The sequence below is a fragment of the Carassius gibelio genome, chromosome B4 (assembly GCF_023724105.1).
Source record: "Carassius gibelio isolate Cgi1373 ecotype wild population from Czech Republic chromosome B4, carGib1.2-hapl.c, whole genome shotgun sequence".
Taxonomy (NCBI): Eukaryota; Metazoa; Chordata; class Actinopteri; order Cypriniformes; family Cyprinidae; genus Carassius; species Carassius gibelio.
The window spans coordinates 10,750,691-10,767,433 of NC_068399.1; the positions used below are offsets into that span (position 1 = coordinate 10,750,691).

A 16,743-nucleotide genomic window follows, 5' to 3' on the forward strand; every position below is an offset into this window, starting at 1 on the left:
GTAACAATTTTATATTAATTCATATAATGAAAACAGGCATTGTTTTTGCTCGCCTTAGCTAACCAAATTGTAGTATAGCTACTGTCAAAAAGCAACAACTACAACAGATCATCTGGCACAAAAAGTTTGAGGATCTCAAGGTGGTTGCAGCTTCTAATAAATTCTAAATTACATGATAACAAATACAACCAATGAAATAGTAATAAACATTATGCTTATAACTGCATTTACAACACATTAATAAACAGCCATATTTAACCCTTTAACTGCCGCTCGACCAAATGGTTGAGCACATTTTGAGTCACTATATTTTATTGAGAGGAGTACCTAACTTAATTCAAGCTGATTGAGCCATCTCTACCATCTGGTAGAGGTATGTTAAGCCAAAAAAAATCAACAGCATTTGTCACAACACTTCTTCTTTGATGGATGTCAGAGAGAAAGAAATCACTCCTGCCATGTAAACTGTTTTTGGTGAAATTTTGCAAGGTAAGCATATTTTTTTGACATATTACACTGTAAGAGCCCTAACTTTACAAAATTATTTTACTTGGTGCCATGAAAAAACTTTAGTATGTTTTCAATAATTTTTCAAAAACGTGCTCAACCAAATGGTTGATTTGTCACTTTATGGTAAACGTAGAAAAGCTAAGCTAATGTTTTAAAAATTATGGGACGTGTTGGAAAAAAAATACATTGAGTGTGGTAACTAATGACATAAGGAGATAAGAAATGCAAACAAAAAATGCTTTTTTCTTGGTGGGGCAGTTAAAGGGTTAATAAAAATTAACAAGTTTTGTTGTTTTTTAACACACACGGATTTTCTGAAACAATTTTTGATTTCAGTTATTATTTTATTTTATTTTTTTCTTCAATGATTATTTATTGCCTTAACTCACTTGGTACACCTGTGAGCATAATAGAATGAGAGAATGAGACCTCATGTTATAGCAATTATTTATTTTTTGTTTTATTTTATTTTTTGGTCAATCAGCACTGCTACATATTAGGAAAAGAAAATGGCCATTACTGTAAAATCTATAATATGGAGAATGTTAGATCAGTGGCATCACTACTTTTAGTTAAATAGCCTAGAGAAAAAATAAATAAAAACGTTTAGTGTAGACATGTAGTTGACATGCAATTCAGTGGATTATGGTTGCCCCCATTGGTGCAAATGTAATCCATAATATCGCAAGGGGAAATTAACATGTGGATGTTGCAGCAGTTGATTACTTACTACTATAAATTATGAGATACTTTTCAAGCCACGGATTTTTTAACAGCTACCCCAGCATTTGTCAGCATGATGCATATTCAATTATTTTAGTTTGTCTTTCCAGAAAAGAGCATTGACTTGTCAGATTGAAAGCTTGAGACATTTGAAAAGTGGCATTAGTCCCGAATCTCTGAATTTGCTTTAGTGCATGTGTGTGAGAGGGTTGGGAATGGACAACATAAAAAAAAAAAAAAAAAAAAAAATCAAATAGATAAACATGCAGGTAGTTGACCTGGGGAGCTGCCGTTGTGCAAATGGCTGAGTTGCCTTTAAATTTGTCCAGGGACGTTGTAGCAAGAGGTATAATACACCTGCCATTCCCAGTAAGGATTGGGCCTCTGACAGGAACATTCTGTTCTCCATTTAAACACAAAGTGCCATCAGAGTGGAACAGAGTCGGAAAATGCTTCCATTCTCCTCTGAGTATTTCAGAAGACCTCTCTCTCTCTAGAGAGAGATAACTCCAGCATATGGAGAGAGCATTACAAAAGCTCAGAGAGAGAGAGTGTAAGAATGCAAGAGAGAAAGGACACAGAAAAAGAAAAACACATCTAACTTCTCTCTCTCTCAGAGAGGGGTCTCAATGGAAGGAAAATTGATTGCCTCATCTGGTTAGAAAAAATAGATCTCTGAAAAACTTTTCCCTAAGACTCCATTGACAAATGAACTATTGATTAGTTGTTGACAATTCAGAGAGCAGTGTCGAGATGGTGCACAACAGACCTAATGATGGTTCACCCAATAACAGAAAACCACACCCCAAACTCACACCCTTGGTTTAGCCAGTGTTGTTGTTTTGCTATGGTTAAGATGCCCATCCAAAAATAGCAAAGTTTGGATAGAATTAGAGAACCAGAAGCATTTGTGCCATTGAATATTTTTGAAAATGGAAAATGTTTAATTGAAAAATAAATAATTAAATGAATAAAAAAAGTTTGTCTGCAATTATTGTTTCCATGATCACTTGTACACTATAACATTCATCTGTTTAAAGCTAGCATTCGGTGGCCAGTAATAGCACAATGATAACTGTGTCAGGCAAACAGTGCTGATGTTTGTAAATCCAGCATATTAAATAACAGGACTCAGCAAGGACTGCCTGATGACACAGGATACAAAAGTTTATTACTTGCCTATTTGAAAATAAGATTTTAATAAATTTAAGTACAAGACACAAAAGAAAACTCAATTTGGTACTTGTATCTGATAGACTAGTTTTTGTACACACACCCCGAGCACATGCACATAAAGCTGCCTTTTTTTAAGACATAGCGTAAGTACTAGGGATGTCCCGATCAGTCCAATCGAGTCCGAGTCATTTGATTTTGAGTACTTCTTTTGATACTTCTATAATACATAAAAAAAAAAGAATAAAGAAGAGCGAAAAAACAGATCCAGGATGTTCAATAAATTACATTTTGAAATATATTCATATATAAAACAGCTATTTTAAATAGGCTAGTAAAAATAGTTACAAACTGTACTGTTTGCTGCACTTTGGATCAAATAAATGCAGGCTTGGTAAACAGAAGAGACTTCTTTAAAAAAAAAAAAAAAAAACCTTAACAAGCTTACTGTTCAAATACTTCTTAAAGGTAGTATAGGCAACTTTATTTGTTCTCTTATTTTCTGGCATTTAATTGGCTTAGAAATCTATAAATACTGGACAATAACAAATAATAATGATTTGTTTATTTACTACAAACACTGTTTAACACATAATAATGCAGAATAGTTTCTATACTGTAATAAATGCTATGTTAATTAGCACTGCATTGTTCATATACTTTATTTATCACCTGCTGGAGATGACTTGAAAAACAATTTATTGTGTTTCATATTGTATGAATGAAACACACACTGCATGAGAGTTTAGCGCTCCGTGATGTTCATCTCGCTGTATTCTGGGTCCGAATGAAATATCAAGTCTTGCGCAGACTATCCTGTCTCTTTGAATTTGAATCTATATTTATTTACACCAGCTCTTGAAAACAAAGTGATGTCATGCTGTACACGTTGCTGTTTCTGTGTGGAGTCAAAAGGGTCTAACTCTGTGCCACCGCATAACTAAAGATGTGTTAAAAAATAATGAGAATATATTTATATATATATATATATATATATATATATATATATATATATATATATCCGAGTCCTGTTAGGGAGGTAACGTCCGATTCCGATCGATTCTGAAACCATGCGATCGGGCCTGATTTCCGATCACGTGATTGGATCTGGACATCCCTGAATTAAGTTCTCTGTCATGTTTTAAGGGATGGTCACATGCATATATTTCTATGAATATGCATGCGAATGTGGGAGGTACACTGTAAAAAAAATTGCCGTTAAATAACAGTAATTTTCTGGCAGCAGGGGCGCCAGTAAAGTACTGTTAATTTACAGCTCTTAACCATTAATTTACCACTCTTATTTTTTAACAGTATTTTACCGTAAATTCTACCATAGAAATTAACTCCACTCCCACTGCTTCAAACAGTTCGAGTTTTTAAAACTAGCATTCCTACGATGTTAGTACTATGAACTTATTTCATTTGAGTCCACTGAGAAGGAATATTTCTTAATATAACGATGCAAACACTTGATGTGCAGTAATAAAGTAACTAAATACATGACTTTTACTCAAATCACTGCAGCTCATTGTCAGCTATAGCACACATGTATATGCTGAAGTACTTAACGCAGAGATCATCACTGTATCAGCGAATCCACATTTACTGCCTTTACATAAAGCAGCAGAAAATCAGAAATTGTGGCTCATCATTGACTGAAGCAAAGGCTCTACTCTCCAGCACAATGGTGAACAACAAAACTACATTAAACTAAACGATTTCTCTTGTGCAAACACACATTAATACAGTCAAGTTCAGTATTTACTCTCATTATCAGTGTATGACTTTGCCTAGTTTTTTTTTCTATGGATGTTCACAAATATTTTAGTTAAATTAACTTTTTTTTCATTTGGTAAATCTGACGTTTACATTTTACAGTATGTTACTGTTTTTCCTTGACTTAACGGCAACAAACTGTAGAAAAACACTTTTTTTGCTGGCAACCATTAATTTACGGCAAGAAACAGTTGAAAAACAGTTTTTTACTGGCAGCAGGGGTGCCAGTAAATAACTGTTTTTCTACAGTTTGTTTCCTGTAAATTAATTACAGTTTATTACTGTTAAATTATGTTTCATGCTGTTTTTTCTTCATCTTAAATCTTTAACCCTTTAAACCCCACAAGAAAATCCTCAGTTTTAAATGAACACTTATAATGTGTGCACACTACAGAGTGTTAGAGTAACACTGAATCAGTGAAGTTAATGAGATAATTCGGTGATTAATTGATGATTGAGCATTAGTATAAACACCTGCAGAATCACTGAAGGAAAGAGAAACACAAGATCTACAAATGACTTCAGCCACAGGCTTAGATGAAATCAACTGAATAAAAGAATACATCAAATCTCTCAAGATCTGATTAAACAACTATTAAAACAGCTTCACCAGATTCACATTACTAACCAGACTGACTTTATTTCTGTCAGATGTCTACAGAAGAACTTATGGAGAGTTAAATAGGTTTAGGTGTTTTTTTCACTACCATGATGGAGATCAGTGTTTACTTTAGTTGGGCTCTTGAACATGACTTTTCAACAACTAAGGTTTTTTTTTTTTTTTACATGCTGTAACAATCCGTCTTTGGAACTTGTTATAGCAAAACAAAAGTACACAGAAGAAAAAAAAATCTGATATTGTTGTTTATATATTGACAAGAACAAATACTATTATTTCTGATCTAATCCCGTGTCTCTTCTCTTATTGAATATTGATACTACAGCATAAGAAGGAACACTTCTGAGCCATAAGTTATAAAAGACTGTTAAGAAAATTTCACTCATAATAATAATAAAAAAAAAAACCTTTGCTGAAATTTAGACAGAAACATCAAGAATCAGCGTATGAATCACAACAATGGTGACAATCCACAAAATAAATGAACAGATCAGTTCTGAACATCACAACACATGCTACTAAAACTTAAAACAAATGCAAAATTATAAGCACATAAGAATTCAAGAAAATAAGTGAACAATTCAGGGGCATAATTTATTCATGCCCCAATGCATGCTGGGAGTCATGGATGAGTTTTATCCTGTGCTGGTACCCAGCATGCATTGCATCATAAACCTTTTGACTGTCACCATTGTTGAGATTAATATGCTGATTGTTGATGTCTCTCTTTCAGTGTTGTGAGGACTGCTGCCCAAAATATTTAAAGCTCGAAATTTCATTAAATCCATATCCAGATAATCACATTACCGTTCAATCTTATAAAATTGTAGAAACAAACAAAAGAAAAGTGTTATTCACTCATATATTTCAATACCAAATTATTAATTGACTATTATAGCAACAAGTCAGTCTAGTAGATCATGCTTGACAGAAACCGTCATAGTCACTTGACCATGAAGTTTAATATTGCTCTAACAGATGTATCATAAAGATACAAATATAGCAATGAAACAAAAGTTGAAGTACAAAAGTCAAGGGTCAGGAGCCCAACTAAAGCAAACACTGATCTCCACAATGGTGACGTCAGACGAAACAGTAACATTATCATCTAAATCTCTGTAATTCTCAATAAGATTTTTTGATCTCTGATCTCTGATCTGATAGAAATAAAGTCAGTCTGGTTAGTAATGAGTGAAGTTGATAAAGCTGTTTGTTGATTGTTTAAATCTTCAGTTGATTTCATCTAAAGCTGTGGCTGAAGTCAGTTGTATTTCTTGTGTTTGTCTTGTTTCTTTTTTCTTCAGTGATTCTACTCGTTAACAGCAGCTGTTGATCATTGTCTGAATTCACTAATTAGTTTTCATTCTCTCTGTTAGGTGGACTATATTAGTAAACTCATGTAGGGAATAGTGAATGAGGGTGTAGGGTGTGATTTGAAACACAGCCGCTGAGTGTCGACTTTGAACGTTGTTAATTTACGATATATAGCAGCAGGCTACCTTCTCGAAAACGATGAATATTACCCAGAATGCACTGTTTTACTGAAAAACAGTATGTTACTGTCGAAATTTGGCCGTTTTTTTACAGCGATTTTTAACAGTGTAGGAAGTGCAAGCTCATGTGAATTTCAAAGTTCAAGTTTGGTAAACTCTGCTCTACAAAATGGTATCCTGTAAAGACATTACCAAGAGAAACCCTTGTTTATTAAAACACAATTATTTTTGGGCCAGCAGTGGGAACTAATTAATAACTATTTTTTAAATAATAACAATAATAATCATAATTCTAAAAATAATAAAAATACATGCTTGTCAGAACACTGTCTGAAAAACGTGTAGTTTCAAGTTTATTTAGGCCTTATGTAGCTTGAATAATAGGCACTTTAAACAGATTTCATATAATGTTTGAATAAAATATGATTTTTTTATATATATATATAATCATATTTTATTCAAACATTATATGAAATCTGTTTAAAGTGCCTACTATCAGATCAAGAGGAGACTGGAATTCCTCAACAAACATTACGACATAACTAGTAACCTTTACGACTCAAACTGATTTCCCCTAAATGTTGAGGTAAAATTCCCAGCCGTTTAATTATAGCCTGACATTAGCTAGCTTGCTCAACACTAAGTGCACAGATTCATCGGCACTACAGATAATTATGAAATGTCATTATGTGTGTGGGGCATATCCAATTATGGTGATTAACTTTTGATTGTGGGCTATGATCCTGACAAGTCAAGTGATGTATTAATCCACCATTTCTTAAGTGTTTAAGATTGCTGTAAACTACTATTTTCATGCGTAGAGTGTAAATTGTATGATTTTTATGTTTTTTTCTTGTAAATGTTTGTATATTAAAAAAAAATATATATATATATATATATATATATATATATATATATATATATATATATATATATATATATATATATATATATATATATATATATATATATATATATATATACACATACACAATGTTTTGTGGGAGGCCAAGTACACCAACTTAAAAACCAGTTCAACAAGACTACTGGATCACCTTAGGCTGTTTGGGATGATCTTTTTAGCAGGGAATGGTCCTTTAAACCTAACAGTGAAAATAAAAATAAAGGCAGGGGAATAGGGTCAGAGTTAAGGGGCAGATTCTTATCTGGAAGCTCAGCACATTTTCAAGAAGAGGGATTGTGGCCTGATGCAATAATGCATGCATATCAGAGAACATAGATCCGACAGAAAGGCTTAGCAAAGCATCACTCTAAATACATATATGATGCTCTCTCTTTCCCTGCAGCAGCAAGCCACACTCATTTATTGTTTCAATAAAGACTGTCTGTAAGTCTGAGCCTAGGTCATCAGTCACATAACATCTTAACTGGGTCAAGACCACAGGGGCCTATATGAGACCAGTTCGGTCCATTCTCTATCTTCAGAACTTGTAGTGCAGGTGGGACACAAACAGAGCATGAAACCGAATAGAGACCTTTAGAAGAACATTTTTATGCAGTTTAGTATATTGGTATTAAATTGAGCAGCAACACCATAAAGTTTACAAAACAGCTAGAGGATTATTCTTAACAATTATAAAAATAAATAATATTTTTAATTGATTAGCTACATTGATAAATAAATTGTTGATTAAGGTGAATAAAATAGTCTATAAATATTGATATAAATACATTCATAATTTATTAAAGATAACATTTCATATATGAATACTTAAATGAATACTAATGCTAAAACACAGTTATGACGTGAATACATCTAAATAAACATAGCCAGATAATATGTAATTACTTATCTAAATATTTGTGCAAATGTAAATTAAAATCATAAATCTACAATCTTTACATTTTCAAGCCAAAGAAATCAGGAATTTATAAATCACAGGAAATGTGTACTTTATGCGAGTGTATAGCCAGTAGTGCTCTGCAATACAGGAGATGTGTGAATGTGTGCTGTTTACACCTCAGTAATGTGTGAATTGAGCTGTGAAATGTGCATGGACATGGGGTCTCAAGGTAGATTTAAAAATGATCTGCATATGGCAGAAAAAAAGAGGGCATAGGACAGATTCAAAATGTAGACTTTTACTCTTACTCCATTAAAATGTTTATTTTTGTTGCATTATTTGTGAAATTGTATAATTTAAGAGTTCCACTATCATTTATTTTGATGCTTCATGGAGAAATTAATTTGAATGAGATAAACATTTCTATAAAGAACATTGTGTGCAACAGTAAGATTCTAGAAACCCTTTTCTACTCTTTTTTTTCTTACTCCTTTTTTATTATTATTTAACGACTGTAGAAAGAAAAGAAAAGAAAAGAAAAGAAAAGAAAAGAAAAGAGGGTCAGGTAAAGTAAATAAGTAAAAAGATGTTCACCATGCATGTGTATTAATGTTTCCAGTCCAAATATGTGAATTAATGGGTGTGCATGTCTGTTTGTTCCCTTTAAAAGCACAAAAACGGTGTGTGCCACAGGGCACTTTTATGAACTAGACATTATTACTTTTCTTTAATAATAACAGACTCCTTTAAAACAATTTCAGTGCTACCAAGCCTTCAACAGAGATCATATAGCTGCACTAACATTACCACAGGGTGCTGCTATTGAATTACTACAAGTAAATTGATCCAGGATATAGCTGTAAAATAGTCAGCATCTTAGTGCAGATAAACATTAGACTGCACGAGAGAGAGAGAGAGAGAGAGAGAGAGAGAGAGAGAGAATCATAATCAAGAAATAATTTAGTAATAATTTTCATAATAATATTAACAAGATAAATGAAAAAAAAACAACTGGAAGATATTAACATTTGGTTTTCTCATAGCAATTATGCTTCGTACCGTCAGACTTTTAAATGATTTCTTTCCGCATCGCCCATGTAGGGGTTGACATTTCCACCGTTGGCTCACAGCTACTCCTGCTGTAGGGGGGAAATGTCAGCACGCATCTGTGAGTCCATGATATCACTCAGGGTGAGGTTTGCAGATGCCGGGCTGCAAGCACCAGTCCACACGGCCCCACAGCGCAACCAAACAGACAGAAAGTCTCGGCAAATAGTGCTGTGCCAAATATGACTGCCAATTAGGGTTCAGCCTGGCATTTACCAAACAGCAGTGAGGATAAATACACTGTCCCCTCCGTACATAACGAGGATCTGTAAACAATAACAAATTTTATCCCAGACAAAAATGAATGTGAATGTGCATAGGAAGGTTGATTAAATAACAAATGCTGCATCTCCATTTGAGATTTCAGCTCTTTTTTATTTTTTATATCAGTTTTATATTATATATATATATATATATATATATATATATATATATATTAAATCCAATAGGAATCCAAGAATCTGTATCCAACCCAAATTGTACAGTCCAATTTTAAGACAAAATCCAAACAAAATTACTCATCTCCTTTTAATTACTGGTGTTTGCTAATGCAAGGATTCAGAAAATTGCTCTTTACTTTTCTATGCAATCAGATTTAAAATTGTTACCTGCCAGACAGTAAAATAAGTAAACAAATGACTTAGACTGAAACAGGTACCTAAAGACTAGAATATTATAGATTTGGTGGTGGGCTCTTTTACTTTTGTAACCTGCTTTTGTTTTGTAATGTAACATTTTACTGTTATGAGTGTAATATGTAGGGAAGGATTTGTATATACGAGAAACGTATTGTATTGTTAAAAGCGATGACAAGATGATTTTAGAGACACTGAACAGTTTGTGGCATGATGGGATTAGTGAGCAAGGGTTTGACAATTTTGACTAGCAACTGATTTCTTTATTTCTGCATTGATACACATTAGCCTTTCAAACACAATTAAAAATGATATGTTAAAATACACAACAGATGTTTACTTCATCCCAATTACAAGCAATATAAACAGCATATATGGTTAATATATTCCCTTTACATTTGTTAGATCTCGTTTGTGTTACAACCTTGTGTGGGAATGGCAGAAAACGAAACACAAAACTCACTTACTCTCACAGCAAAAGGCCAATGAGTATGAGTTTGAAAAAAAAAAAATAATAATTGTATATTTTTTCTTTTTCAAACATCATACAATGGTAAAGAGAAAAAAGAGAGAAAACAAAGCAGTGACCCACAAGGAGAGGATAATGAACTGACAATGGCATGCCATGTTGGAAACGCCTGTGCAAAAATGAAGACACTCTAAATTTGCTTAAAAGGGTCTGTCATTACTGCACAGCAGTGCTGCTGCGAATTTTAATGCGTAAGAGAGGATGGGCACCCAGCCAGGGACATGAAGAACATGCACATGCCTGTCACCAGAGCAAGACATAGGGACCCGAGACTGGACACGACCACTGGAGCATGGAGGCATTGTGTCTTTGAATAAAACTAGACATCGAATTAAGGGTCAAATAAGCTGTTAATAATAACTTTATTAAGCAGAAATTATGTTGTGAATTAAGTGCTCCAAGGTGCCATATTACAGCATATATATTTTGTGAATTAATTTAGCATAAATGTAATTTAAAAGGACCTATAGACTGTATCAATAGATTTGGTCAATACATTATGTTACAATATTCCTAAATTTTCTAGCAAGGTACAAAACAATCTGACAGAACCAAATTGCGTTAAAGCATCATATCATGAATCAAATTTATAATAATCAGTCCTTACATCTGATCTGTGTGTGTGTATATATATATATATATATATATATATATATATATATATATATATATATATACACCGTTGCATCAGATGGCTATACCTAGATTCTACACATTTTAAAATGCATAGCTACTATCAGATCTGGCTAAACTCTTGCCCTCCTGTATATCTGCTCTCTCCTGCCAGACCTTGCTTCTCTACAGCATTAGGTAAGATTTATTACCCAGGGTTCCTGGCTGTTGACATGAGTGTGATAAAGCATTTCAACAAGATGAGTGTCCCAGTGTGGGTGTTATGATGTTATACCTTCTCTTATCGCCTCCAGATGAACTATGCGTCTAGCCCCATCCCAGAGGCAGATTACATACAGGTTGTTTTTATTTTATAACGTAGAGTCGTCCTTGAATTCTTCCACTCACACCTGGAGAGTGACTACGCAGTGGTGGAAAGTGTCTGGAAGTTTGAACAGCCCCTTGTGGAAGTGCTGACCCTGGATGAAATTGATTAAAATGTTGCAGTAGCTCAAATTAACTGACAAGACTAGCTTGTCAATAATGTATAACATCAGATTATGTGCACAGTGATTACATGCACCCTGTTTCTGAAAATAATTTCAGTCTGGGTGGGTTTTAGCAGGTGTCCTTTCCTTTTATGTATAACTGGATTAATAATCGTTGCTAACACTGAATCAGACTGCCTAGGAGGACAAATTACAGTATTAAAATGATCACACTGTGCTCCATTATAAATTCTGCATGAGTTTCCGGGCCAGGTAATGTTGTAATTAAGGCACTGACATCCAAGAACAGAGATTTTGTTCAGATACTGCATAGTGCATGATATATACTTAATATTTGATATTTAAAATATATATATATATAAATTAATAAAAACACATTATGCAGCATTATTATTCCAGATGGTAAGCATTCCAGATTGTAGTACAGTTTGTAACATTGCTGTCATTTGGTTTGTAGTTTTCATCTGAGAAGATTAAAACTTTAATTTTGTATTTAATAAATCTGTTTGCAAGTTAAGGTTCTGGCTATGTTCAAGATGGAATACTAGTTACTAAATATTGTGCAGAATACAAAATATACTGTATGTCTTTTAAAATTATAGTAAGTGAAACTTAATTGAAATAAAGTTTCAATAAGTAGCATGCTTGTTATCATTGATCTATTCAGTGTACTTTGTGGTTGTTATAGTAGTTGTTTAAAATTATAACTATCCTATACATACCAACATTTGAGTGGCACTGAAGCAAATGTCTTAATTCCACTCAGCTCTCTTGATCACAGATTCGCTGTATTCCTCCATTACACCTACAATTAGGCCTGATTGCGCCCCCTTTTGTCTCGTTGTGGCTTCTGAAATTCACCCAAAAAAATAAAATAATAATAAAATAAATAATAAAATAAATAATAATAATAATAATAATAATAATAATACAAATAAAATATGAAAAGAAAAAGAAAATCAGCAGGTAATTACCATTTGGTCTGAGTACTCTAATTCTCTTTATCCCTCTAAATATTGCTCTAAGAGATGCTTTACATCAGCAGCCTAATCATAGTAAAACTATGTAGAAAAATAGACATTGTAATACACTCCCTTGACATATATGATTTATTAAGTCAAGAAATAGAGCTGGCATGTTGTGTTTTAATGTAATAAGATAGCGTATGCTGGGATCTGTAGTTTGGTCAATCAAAAGGCAATCAAAAGGTATACAGAACAACAACTTAACTGAATAATCTTCCAACTTTGAATATTCACCAAATCAAATCAAAATATATTTATTTATAGAGCACTTTTTTAAAACAACTATTGTTTTCCAAAGTGCTGTTCATCCAACACAATCGTAGCCTTTAAGGAACAGTCATAATCAAAGTAAAACCATTTTACACATAACAACAATAACAAACAATAACAAATATACAAACAGCTCTCATATGGCGTTAAATGCCAGAGCATAAAAATAAGTCTTAAGAATGGATTTTAAAAATAGCAAGTGCTTGGGCCTGCTTAACATATAGAGGCAAATTATTGAAAAACTGTAACCTGACAGGTTTTTACTTATTGTGGGATCTAAAAAAAAATAATAATAATAAAAATAAACATTGTCATTGTAACAGTTATAGTAAAGTTACAATGTAAATAAAGTAAACGTTGCATGTGTATTTATATATTGCACTTACATAACAGAGTACATTACATTTCATGTAAAGTTTGAAATATAAGTTTCTAAACCAATGGCCATTGTATTGTCATTTAATATAGAAACTGTCACTGTCTCTCCCAAGGGACTAATGCTAATGCAGGTATGTTAAAGTGGCCTACTTTTATATAAATCCATCTGCGTGAGAAATCTCTGACAAACCTTTAATCTCTTTATTATTATTATTATTATTTCTTAATTTTTTTTCTTATTCGAATACTTTCGAATGCTAAACTATTTTTACTATCTCATGCTTATGTAAAATTCTTCCACAGGATAATGTCTTTCTCCTACGAGTAGAAGTGACATCATGTTATTTCATACAAAACACTAGTTCAGTGTGTTACAGTAACCTCTTTTATACTTGACAGGCGGGGACAGTTCTGATAGGGTGAAAAGTTAAATCTTTTGACACATGCTTGTAGCTAACTTACTATAAATGGTATCAATTGAAAGTAATGCATTCAGTCTTAAGAGGTTCAGCTATAGTGGCATTGTATTTAGTGTAGTATGATTACCAATAGGTGATGTTTAGTCGATGTTTGATGTCAGTTAGCAGTTAGTTAGTTCATCACAATAATTATGGACATGTTTGTTTATCAAGCAGAAAGTGTCACTATACACTGTTAAAAATCGGCCAAATTTCGACAGTAACATACTGTTTTTCAGTAAAACAGTGCATTCTGGGTAATATTCATCGTTTTCGAGAAGGTAGCCTGCTGCTATATATCGTAAATTAACAACGTTCAAAGTCGACACTCAGCGGCTGTGTTTCAAATCACACCCTACACCCTCATTCACTATTCCCTACATGAGTTTACTAATATAGTCCACCTAACAGAGAGAATGAAAACTAATTAGTGAATTCAGACAATGATCAACAGCTGCTGTTAACGAGTAGAATCACTGAAGAAAAAAGAAACAAGACAAACACAAGAAATACAACTGACTTCAGCCACAGCTTTAGATGAAATCAACTGAAGATTTAAACAATCAACAAACAGCTTTATCAACTTCACTCATTACTAACCAGACTGACTTTATTTCTATCAGATCAGAGATCAGAGATCAAAAAATCTTATTGAGAATTACAGAGATTTAGATGATAATGTTACTGTTTCGTCTGACGTCACCATTGTGGAGATCAGTGTTTGCTTTAGTTGGGCTCCTGACCCTTGACTTTTGTACTTCAACTTTTGTTTCATTGCTATATTTGTATCTTTATGATACATCTGTTAGAGCAATATTAAACTTCATGGTCAAGTGACTATGACGGTTTCTGTCAAGCATGATCTACTAGACTGACTTGTTGCTATAATAGTCAATTAATAATTTGGTGTTGAAATATATGAGTGAATAACACTTTTCTTTTGTTTGTTTCTACAATTTTATAAGATTGAACGGTAATGTGATTATCTGGATATGGATTTAATGAAATTTCGAGCTTTAAATATTTTGGGCAGCAGTCCTCACAACACTGAAAGAGAGACATCAACAATCAGCATATTAATCTCAACAATGGTGACAATCAAAAGGTTTATGATGCAATGCATGCTGGGTACCAGCACAGGATAAAACTCATCCATGACTCCCAGCATGCATTGGGGCATGAATAAATTATGCCCCTGAATTGTTCACTTATTTTCTTGAATTCTTATGTGCTTATAATTTTGCATTTGTTTTAAGTTTTAGTAGCATGTGTTGTGATGTTCAGAACTGATCTGTTCATTTATTTTGTGGATTGTCACCATTGTTGTGATTCATACGCTGATTCTTGATGTTTCTGTCTAAATTTCAGCAAAGGTTTTTTTTTTATTATTATTATGAGTGAAATTTTCTTAACAGTCTTTTATAACTTATGGCTCAGAAGTGTTCCTTCTTATGCTGTAGTATCAATATTCAATAAGAGAAGAGACACGGGATTAGATCAGAAATAATAGTATTTGTTCTTGTCAATATATAAACAACAATATCAGATTTTTTTTTTCTTCTGTGTACTTTTGTTTTGCTATAACAAGTTCCAAAGACGGATTGTTACAGCATGTAAAAAAAAAAAAAAAAACCTTAGTTGTTGAAAAGTCATGTTCAAGAGCCCAACTAAAGTAAACACTGATCTCCATCATGGTAGTGAAAAAAACACCTAAACCTATTTAACTCTCCATAAGTTCTTCTGTAGACATCTGACAGAAATAAAGTCAGTCTGGTTAGTAATGTGAATCTGGTGAAGCTGTTTTAATAGTTGTTTAATCAGATCTTGAGAGATTTGATGTATTCTTTTATTCAGTTGATTTCATCTAAGCCTGTGGCTGAAGTCATTTGTAGATCTTGTGTTTCTCTTTCCTTCAGTGATTCTGCAGGTGTTTATACTAATGCTCAATCATCAATTAATCACCGAATTATCTCATTAACTTCACTGATTCAGTGTTACTCTAACACTCTGTAGTGTGCACACATTATAAGTGTTCATTTAAAACTGAGGATTTTCTTGTGGGGTTTAAAGGGTTAAAGATTTAAGATGAAGAAAAAACAGCATGAAACATAATTTAACAGTAATAAACTGTAATTAATTTACAGGAAACAAACTGTAGAAAAACAGTTATTTACTGGCACCCCTGCTGCCAGTAAAAAACTGTTTTTCAACTGTTTCTTGCCGTAAATTAATGGTTGCCAGCAAAAAAAAGTGTTTTTCTACAGTTTGTTGCCGTTAAGTCAAGGAAAAACAGTAACATACTGTAAAATGTAAACGTCAGATTTACCAAATGAAAAAAAAGTTAATTTAACTAAAATATTTGTGAACATCCATAGAAAAAAAAACTAGGCAAAGTCATACACTGATAATGAGAGTAAATACTGAACTTGACTGTATTAATGTGTGTTTGCACAAGAGAAATCGTTTAGTTTAATGTAGTTTTGTTGTTCACCATTGTGCTGGAGAGTAGAGCCTTTGCTTCAGTCAATGATGAGCCACAATTTCTGATTTTCTGCTGCTTTATGTAAAGGCAGTAAATGTGGATTCGCTGATACAGTGATGATCTCTGCGTTAAGTACTTCAGCATATACATGTGTGCTATAGCTGACAATGAGCTGCAGTGATTTGAGTAAAAGTCATGTATTTAGTTACTTTATTACTGCACATCAAGTGTTTGCATCGTTATATTAAGAAATATTCCTTCTCAGTGGACTCAAATGAAATAAGTTCATAGTACTAACATCGTAGGAATGCTAGTTTTAAAAACTCGAACTGTTTGAAGCAGTGGGAGTGGAGTTAATTTCTATGGTAGAATTTACGGTAAAATACTGTTAAAAAATAAGAGTGGTAAATTAATGGTTAAGAGCTGTAAATTAACAGTACTTTACTGGCGCCCCTGCTGCCAGAAAATTACTGTTATTTAACGGCAATTTTTTTTACAGTGTACTTCGTCTTAAATGTAAACATTATATATGGTTGACTATCATTTCCAAACTAACAAACTTTATTTTGTGGATTTTTTTTCTTTAGAAGAGTGCCTGTGCTGTATGTATTAAAAATAAATTCCAATTGGTTCGAA

The 16,743-nt window shown here is 33.0% G+C and overlaps 1 protein-coding gene across 2 annotated transcripts in view; it reads left to right on the plus strand.

Annotated features, from left to right (window-relative positions):
• tafa5a (TAFA chemokine like family member 5a) overlaps positions 1–16,743 on the plus strand; it is a 162,847-nt gene that overhangs the window by 100,328 nt on the left and 45,776 nt on the right. The window lies entirely within an intron of this gene.